Source organism: Muscardinus avellanarius (assembly GCF_963383645.1).
Source record: "Muscardinus avellanarius genome assembly, chromosome: 10".
NCBI lineage: Eukaryota > Metazoa > Chordata > Mammalia > Rodentia > Gliridae > Muscardinus > Muscardinus avellanarius.
The window spans coordinates 64882734-64892733 of record NC_137796.1 but is presented as its reverse complement, the minus strand read 5'-3'; positions in this window follow the sequence as shown (position 1 = coordinate 64892733).

Genomic DNA, 10000 nt, shown 5'->3' with positions numbered 1-10000 from the left:
CAATATGTCCCTAATATGTCTTCTTCCTCTCAATATGTCTGAATATCTCTGACAATGTGTACAGCAAGCACAATATATATCAGCATCATAATCCCTCCCTCTATTCCCTACCAACCCCAAGCTTCCCACGGCTAGGCCATGCACATTTCTGACTCTCTCATAGGCAGCCTGGTGGTAGCACGAGGTGCTGCGTCACTGATCATTCTGCAGGCACGTAGCATGGCACACTGCGCATGCTCAAGGAGACGTCCATCTTGTGAGTCTCATGACTTGGCTGCAAGCCTAGGCACCATCTTGAGTCCACGCTGGCAACAAGCCTGGGTGCCATCTCGGTCCAGCCGAGTGGGCCCCGACAGGATATAGGAGGAAAGTGTCCCTTACCCCAGGGAATGTCCATTCTAATCTTCCTGGTGTGCTTTCTGGAACTTTCTCTCTTTCTTGGTGCTGGTTTTGCTGCTAGCAGCCTCTTTGGGTCCACTGCTGATTGGCTCCTCCTTGGAATAGCATTTCCTTTTGGGGGGGGGCACTCCTGTTGCCGGCCTCTTCAGGATCTGGATCAGTTGGCATCTGCTCCTTGGGGGAAGATTCCATCCTCTTGGGAAGACTTGTGCGGCCACCAGCTGTCTCAAGGTCACTACTAACCAATTCCTCCTTGGAAAACGATCTCTTTTTGGGGGGGCTTGGGGAGACAGACAGGTGGGTCTTCCATTTCCATTCGCCCGAGCAACCTCCTGGACCTTTTGCTTTTTCTTCTTTTTGTTTTTTTCCGGTGTCTCCTCACACTCCTCTGGAAACACACTGCGGCTGTTTCCTGAAGATGCCAGGGCAAGCGCGGCCAGCCGTTTCTTTTCCTTCTTTAAGTTTCTTCTATTTCTCTAGCTCCTGGTGATCTCAGCAGCAGCTTCCTCTGCCTGAACCTTCATGACATCTAGATTCTTTCGTGGAATCTCTCCAGTCTTACAGAAGGACAGGCGTTCCTCAACTTGTTCTCGAAGCTTCTCCCCAAATACACTCGTAGGAACCTCAGAGAAGCGTGGATTCGTGAGGCCATAACTGCATTTGCTTGCCAGGTAACGGGAGACGCGGACTTTGTTCTCGGCAGCTGCTCGGCCAGTGAAGGTGGAGTGCAGAATGAGTCCGTATTTTGTGTGTTACCCCTTGTCTTCAGGGCTCTGGAAACTTGGTCCCTTTGCTGGACCCTGAGAATCACTCAGACACCAGGACTGGCTGTCACTCCCATGGCAGAGGTCTGCATATGGCAGGGAGGCCTGGTCAGCCATCACTGTGTCTTTTTTTTTTTTTTTTTTTTTGGTGGGTCTTGGAATGGAACCCAGGGGCATTTGACCTCCGAGCTACACCCCCTGCCCTATTTTTTATTCTTTATTTTAAAACCGGGTCTAAGCCGGGCGTGGTGGCGCACGCTTGTAATCCCCGGGCTTGGGAGGCGGAGACAGGAGGATCGCGCAGGTTCGAAGCCAGCCGTGCTGGCGTAAGAGACCCTGTTTCAAAAATATAAAATAGGTCTGGGAGTGTAGCCCGGAGGTAGAAGGGCTTCCAGGAACCCCAGTACCACCACCAAAAAAAAAAAAAAAAAAAAAAAAAAAAAAAAAACCGGGTCTCACTGAGTTGCAGAGGGCCTCACTAAATAGCTAAGGCTGTCTGCGAACCATGATCCTCCGGTCCCAGCCTCCCGAATGCTGGAATTACAAGCGTGCGCCACACGCCCAGTTTTTTTTTTTTTTTTTTAACAAATATGAAGAAGTAAATGGAGAGAGACAAGAAAGGGAGGAAAACAAAGACAGAAAGAAGGTAGGGCAAGCATCATAAAGCTAAGAGCGTAGTTGGTAAGGTGATAAGCCAAGAGTATTCAAAAGGCTATAAAAAAGCCGCGTGGTGGCGCACGCTTGTAATCCCAGCATTCGGGAGGCTGAGACCTGGAGGATCGAGGTTCGCGGACAGCCTCAGCTACTTAGGCCCTCTGCAACAATGAGACCCGGTTTCAAAATAAAGAATAAAAAATAGGGCAGGGGGTGTAGCTCGGAGGTCGAATGCCCCTGGGTTCCATCCCCAGACCAGCAAAAAAAAAAAAAAAAAAAGGCTATAAAAGTATTTTATAGTCATTTGGAAAATGGGGACGTATGACTATTTATTACGGTCGCCAGTGTGTTCCGTTCTCTAGTTCTGGTTTTATAAATCTGTCCTTCGGAGTTTAATTTGCACAAAATAACCTTGTAGGACTCCAAAGGCACTAGAAATGATTGCCAGCATCTCGGCAGCCTCCTCGAGGAGAAACTGTGGTGCTGATTGGTGGAATTACTTGGTGCCTTGTTGTCCTGACAACAGTGTTATGATTGTCGGCTCTGGATGCTGGAGCCCCAGAAATGACTGTAAAAGCAGTTTTGTCAACTCAGAAGGTGCTCATTAGCACATTAAGCTTGTTTCCCCCCCCCCACATTATCTTTTTTTTTTTTTTTTTTGTATTGGGGGTTGAACTCAGGGAATTGTACTTCCAAGCTACATCTCAGCCCTATCTATCTATCTATCTATCTGTCTATCTATCTATTTATATATAGCCATGCTTGGTGATGCACACTTGTAATCCTACCATTTGGGAGGCTGAGACAGGAGGATCACAGTTCTCAGACAGCCTCAGCTATTTAGTGAGGCCCTTTGCAACGCAGTGAGACCCTGTTTCAAAATAAAGAATAAAAAATTGGGCTGGCTGGTCAAGGTGATGTATGCTTATAATCCTAGCATTTGGGATGCTGAGACCAGAGGATCACAGTTGGCAGACAGTCTCAGCTACTTAGTGAGGCCCTCTGCAACTTAGTGAAAACCTGTTTCAAAATAAAGAGTAAAAAATAGGGCAGGGGGTATAGCTCGGAGGTTGAATGCCTTGGGTTCCATCCCCAGAACCCCTCCAAATTGGGCTGGGGTGTAGCTTGGAGATAGAATGCCCCTGGGTTCCATCCCTAGTGCCACATACACACACACACACAAAAAGGGCAAGATATACCCCTAGCACCATTTTTATTCTTTTATTTTGAAACAGGGTCTCACTAATTTTCAGGGGCCTCACTAAGTTGCTAAGCCTGGTTGAAAACCTGTGATCCTCCTGTCTCTGTCTTGCAAGTATGAGGATTACAAGCTTGCACCATTGGGCTCATGCCTGGCTTATTTATTTATTTTATGGCTCATGGGACTAAACCCAGAGGCTTTCTACCTCCAAGATAAACCCCCAGTCCTATTCTTTTTTGGGGGGTGGTACTGGGGTTCCTGGAAGCCCTTCTACCTCCGGGCTATACTCTCAGACCTATTTTTATACTTTTTTTTTTTTAAACAGGGTCTCTTAAGCCAGCGCGGCTGGCTTTGAACCTGCGCGATCCTCCTGTCTCCACCTCCCAAGCGCGGGGATTACAAGAGTGCGCCACCATGCCTGGCTATTTTTTTTATTTTGAAATAGGGTCTCACTAAGTGCTGACATCCTCACTAAGTTGCTGAGAATGACTTTGAAACTGTGATCCTCCTGTTTCAGCTTCCCAACTACTGGGATTACACGTGTGTGCCACCACACTCAGCTCCTTTTATTTTTTATGTTGAAACAGGCTCTCACTGAGTTGATGAAGGCCTCGCTAAATTGCTGAGGCTAATCGCAAGCTGAACTTGCGATTCTGCTATCTCAGCCTCCCAAGTTCTGGGATTACAGGGGTATACCACCACACCTGGCCTAAATACTCTTTTATTTTTATTTTTTGTAGTACTGGGGGTCGAACCCAGGAGCTTTTCTACCTCTGAGCTATACTCCCAGACCTATTTTATACTTTATTTTGAAACAGGGTCTCACTAAGTTGCTGAGAGCTTCACTAAGTAGCTGAGGCTGGCTTCGAACCTGTGCGATCCTCCTGTCTCAGCCTCCCAAGCGCGGGGATTACAAGCGTGCGCCACCACACTCATCTCTAACTATTCTTTAATATCCTTTGCAGCAAAATGGATGAAACTGAAGAAATCATGTTAAGTGAAATATTTGTTCTTCCTCCACTTCTACCCACGAAATGAAATTTTAAAAGACCTTTACTGTTAATTAATGAAATTATAGAGCCCACTGTTTAAAACATGCATCTTCCTAGTTAGCAAAGGAGATGTTAAGATCAGCTATAGAAGATGTCACCTTTTATAGCTGGGCGTGGTGGCGCACACTTGTAATCCTAGTATTTGGGAGGCTGAGACAGGATGATTGCAGGTTTGTGGCCAGCCTCAGCTACTTAGTGAGGTCCTCTGCAACTCAGTGAGACCCTGTTTCAAAATAAAGAATAAAAAAATCGGGCTAGGGATGTATCTCAGAGGTAAAATGCCCCTGGGTTCAGTCCCCACTAACACACACACACACACACACACACACACACACACACACACATACACAGAGTGATGTCATCTTTTTTCTGATCCTACTTAAGGAGGAAGTTTTTTTCTGAGTCATAAAACTAATTTAAGGAATTGATTTGATAAGGTGTTGAGTTGAGAACATTCTCAAGAATATCAATCTTGTTTTCAAGTGCAATATGGAGAATTGCATGAATATTCATGACTGTTACTAAATTGTTTCTTTATCTGTTGAAATAAATCTATACGCTGCCATGTTATTTAAATAAAAGGGTCTTTTAAGAGTCTCAAGCCATTAGAAATCATTGCCACAGTTTACAAAAGTAACTTTCAGAGAAACACCTGTAGTTATAATTGGCTTTACTGCTAATAATCTGTGGCCTTCTTGATTTTTTCTGTATTCCCAGGCAGTAAGACAAGTTCCATCAAGGAAAAAAAAAAAAGAAAAAGAAAAAAAGCCTTAGGGTATCTTGCTCATCTTCTGAATGCATGGTGAAAAAAAAAATAATGAAAACTTGTGACATTTTATTTCTTATTTTAACAAAGAAATCCAGAATTCTGCCTTATTTAAATTAGCATATTCCATTTAACCTGATGTTCTCTGGTTCCAACCATTTTCTTGCAAATGACTTAATAGTGTAGAGCAGGGGACTGGGAGAGTTGGGGAGTGAAAGGGGAGATGCTGGGCTATAAAACTGCCTGAATTATGTTCTGTGCATGTGCAACTCTATCACAACGAACCTCACGTTTTGGTTTTTGTTTTTGATTTTTATTTATTTATTTATTTATTTATTTTGGTATTGGGGTTAAAACTGGGGCTATTCAACCTCTACACTAAACCCCCAGCCCTTCTTATTTTGAAACAAGGTCTCACTACATTGCAACAATTCTCACTAAGGTGCTGAGACTGGTACTGGGGATTGAACCTAGGAGCACCTCCCTCTCTCTCTGTCTCTCTCTCTCTCTCTCTCTCTCTCTCTCTCTCTCTCTCTCTCACACACACACACACACACACACACACACACACACACACACACGTGGTTGGACCCAGAGGCATTCTATCTTCAAGTTACACCCTCAGTACCTCCGAGGGGCATTCTACCTCCGAGCTACACCCCCAGCCCTATTTTTTAGTTTTTTTTTTTTTTTTTTTTTTTTTTTTGGGTGGTACTGGAGGTGGAACCCAGGGACTTTCAACCTCCAGGCTATACTCCCAGACCTATTTTATATTTTATTTGGAGACAGGGTCTCACTAAATTGCTGAGAGCCTCACTAAGTAGCTGAGGCTGGCTTCAAACCCGTGTCTCAGCCTCCCAAGCGTGGGGATGAAACGGGGGTTTCTTGAGAGAAAACCCGGCGAGTTCAGGAAGGGGAGTAAAAGGTTTATTGGAAGCAGCAGGGAATGGGGAAAGGGTGGCTGAACACCCCCAAAGGGGCTGGAACTCTGGGTCCAGCAGCTGCCTTCAGGACAATACTTGAGAGTAGCCCAAGCCAAATTGCCTTCAGGTGCAGGCTGCTTTCTTCCAGAGTCTGCACGATCTGCCAGAAGGGAATAGAGAAAAGTGGCGGAACACCCCATAGGGGCGGTTGGAACTCCAGGGTCCAGCCAAGTGCCCATCAGTTGCAAACTACTTTCTCCCAGAGTCCACGCGATCTGCCAGAAAAGAGGTGCAGGTCACCCCTAGGGGCCTGGCCAGCCTTTGATGTCCAGCAGAGGCCTTCAGGTCACTACTCGAGAGTCGCCCGAGCCACGTGCCCTCAGATGCACTCTGTCTTCTCTCAGGGCTAACATGACCTGCAAGAGAGAGAACAGCTCCCCAACAGGGGAGGGGGTCCTGAGCGGGAAAGTCCCCCTTTTGCCATCTGACTGGCCGATGCCTGACCGCTTGCAAGTCCGTTTTTGGTGAGGGTGACTTTTGGGATTCCAAGGAGAATTTGCATAGGACATTTGCAAGTTCTTTGAAGGATCTCCTTTCAGGAATGCCAGACTTGCTCGATGGGTTTGTTGATTAGGAAACTCAGGATGGCTTTGTGAAGCTCTGGCCTTCTTATCTCAGAGCCTTTGGAGTTTCAGGTACTTGTCGCCCCTCAGGAAACTCAGGAAATTAACTTTTTTCTATCAAGACCTTTTCCCTATCTGCCTATTTCCTTTCTATCTCCTCAGGGATTACAAACGTGCGCCACCACGTCTGGCTTTAGTCTTTATTTTGAAACAGGGTCTCACTGAGTTGCAAAGGGCCTCACTAAGTAAGCTGTCCTCGAACCACGATTTTCATCTCAGCCTCCCGAATGTTGGATTTACAAGTTTGTGCCACCACGCCCAGCTCCCATTTTATTTGAAAATAGGGTCTCACTAGGTTGCTGAGGCTGGCTTTGAAACCTGTGATCCTCCTGTCTTAGCCTTCCAAATACTGAGATTACAAGTGTGTGCCATTATACCCAATATATATATATTTTTAATTTTTGACAAGTTCTGGGTAAGTTGCCCAGGCTGGCCTTGAACTTGTAACCCTCCCATCTCAGCCTCCTGAGTCTGGGACTATAGGTGTACACCACTGTGACTGGCTCAGAATCTCAGTTAAAAAGTAAATAAATAAAATGCTGGCATAGTTAGCACATATCTGTAATCCCAGTACCTGCAAGGCTGAGATGGGAGGATTATAAATTCAAGGCTAGCCTTGGCAACTTAGACCCTGCTTCAAAATCAGGAATGAAAAGCTGGGCGTGGTGGTGCACACTTGTAATTCCCGCGCTTGGGAAGTGGAGACAGGAGGATCGCACAGGTTCGAAGCCAGCCTCGCTGGCTTAAGAGACCCTGTTTTCAAATAAAAGTAATATAAAATAGGTCTGGGAATGTAGCCCGGAGAATAGCAGGGTTTTCAGGAACCCCAGTACCACCAAAAAGGAAAGAAAGAAAGAAAGAAAGAAAGAAAGAAAGAAAGAAAGAAAGAAAGAAAGAAAGAAAGAAAGAAAGAAAGAAAGATAGATCTGGGGGTGTAGCTTGGAAGTAGGATATCCCTGAATTTAATCTGTAGTACCAATATAAATAAATAAATAACTGATAAAAAGGACATTTTAAAAGCCAGGAGTAGCCGGGCATGGTGGCTCACGCTTGTAATCCCCGCGCTTGGGAGGCTGAGACAGGAGGATCGCGCAGGTTCGAAGCCAGCCTCAGCTACTTAGTGAGGCTCTCAGCAACTTAGTGAGACCCTGTTTCCAAATAAACTATAAAAAAGGTCTGGGAGTATAGCCTGGAGGTAGAAAGTCTCTGAGTTCCACCCCCAGTACCACAAAAAAATAAATAAATAAATAAAATAAAGATAAAAAAAATAAAAGTCGGGAGTGGTGGCACACATTTGTAATCTCAGCATTTGGGAGACTGAGACGGGAGGATCGTGGTTCACAGACCACCTCAACTACTTAGTGAAGCCCTTTGCAACTCAGTGAGACTCTTTTTCAAAATAAAGGCTAAAAAAATAGGGCTGGGGGTGTAGCTTCTGACTAGATATCAGTTGATATCAAAGAAGTTATGTGAATTTTTCTGGTGTTTAGATGCTTTTTTTCTTTTTTTGGTTCTGAGCTATACTCCCAGGCCTTTAAAAAAATTCTTTTTAAAATTTTGAAACGGGGTCTTGCTAAGTTGCTGAGGGTCTTACTAAATTGTTGAGGCTGGCTTCTAACCTGTGATCATCCTCTTGTCTCAGCTTCCCATGTACTGAGATTGATGGTGTGTGCCTGGCCCTTTCTGTGATCTTGAGTTTACACCCAAAGATATCACTGCTAGATCAAAATTCGTTGAACTGAATTTTTGAATCTCTGAGCAGTTGGTGGGGCAGGGGGCGTGAGTTAATGAGGTTCCAGGAAGAACTATGCGTGTTCCATCTGCGTCTTTGTGTGAACGGCCTTCTATTTCACTTTTTAAAACCTCATTTTTCTCCTCCCACGCCGTTTCATTTACATTTTCTAAAAGCTAAAATTCCCAAAACATTTCAAGTGATGACATCAACATGGCAACTTCAGCAAATTTAGAAAACACGACAAATTGAAAGGCAAGCAGTGGCCATAACCTGAGTGCCCCGAGAGCAGTATTTCAGGAATACATGCCGACAGCCATCTGGATTTTTCCCATGTGCACGTACATCAACCCTGCGCCATCTCTGTTGCCTCTACCTTCGCGCTTCCTCTCACTGGATGGGGAATCCAAGCTTTCCAGTTCTCTGGAAGAACCACCCAATAGCGGCTTGACCTTCATTGGAAAGGTCACAGAAGCTGGACTGGTGGCACTGTCATCCCAATATTCGGGAGGCTGAGAGAGGAGGATCGCGGTTCGCAGACAGCCTCAGCTACTTAGTGAGGCCCTGTGCAACTCAGAACCTGTTTCAAAACAAAGAATAAAAAATAGAGCAGGGGAACCAAGGGGCCTTATACCTCTGGGCTACACTCCCAAAGCTATTTTATATTTTATTTGGAAACAGGGTCTCTTAAACTAGATGAGGCTGGCTTCGAATCTGCACGATCCTCCTGTCTCAGCATCCCAAGCGTGGGGATTACAAGCGTGTGCCACCATGCCTGGCTCTTCTTTTTTTTTCTTAGACTGCATTATGTACCCAGGGGCAGCCTCCTCTGAGCTACACCCCCCAGCCCTTTCTAATTTTATTTTATTTTTTGAAATAGGGTCTCATTACGTTACTGAGACTATCCTCAAACCCGTAATCCTAATTTCTCAGCCTCCCAAGTATTGGGATTACAGAAGTGCACCACCACGCCTGGCTTAATTTTATTATTTGAAAAAAACGATATAAGCCAGGCGTGGTGGTGCACGCTTGTAATCATAGCATTCAGGAGGCTGAGACTGGAGGATCACAGTTCTCAGACAGCCTCGGCTACTTAGCAAGGCTCTTTGCAACTCAGTGATACCCTGTTTCAAAAATAATAATAAAAATAAAAAATAGGGCTGGGGGGGGTGTAGCTTGGATGTAGAATGCCCCTGGATTCCATCCCCAGTACCTCATTAAAAAAAAAAAATCTGAGCCCAGAGTGGTGGCCTATGCTTATAATCCAGTACTTGGGAGGCTGAGATAGGAGGATCATGGTTTGCAGCCAGCCTCAGCTACTTAGTGAGATCCTTCGAAACTTAGTGAGACCTTGTTTCAAAATAAAAAATAAAAAGCCGGGCGTGGTGGCGCACGCTTGTAATCCCAACATTCGGGAGGCTGCGACCAGAGGATCGCGGTTTGAGGACAGCCTCAGCTACTTAGTGAGGCCCTCCACAACTTAGTGAGACCCTGTTTCAAAATAAAAAATAAAAAATAGGGCAGGGGGTGTAGCTTGGAGGTCAAATGCCCCTGGGTTCCATCCCCAGACCCTCAAAAAAAAAAAAAAAAAAAAAAGAATAAAAAGAGCCGGGTGTAGCAGCGTACCCTTGTAATATCAGCATTTGGGAGTCTGAGAAAGAAGAATCATGGTTCTTGGACAGCCTCGGCTGCTTAGTGAGGCCCTTTGCAACTCAGTGAGACTCTGTTTCAAAATAAAGAATAAAAAGGGGCCTCCGAGGTCGAGATTGGAGCCTGCTGAGGGGTTAGGCCAATGCTGAGTCAGTGAGGCCGGGATTGGAGCCTGC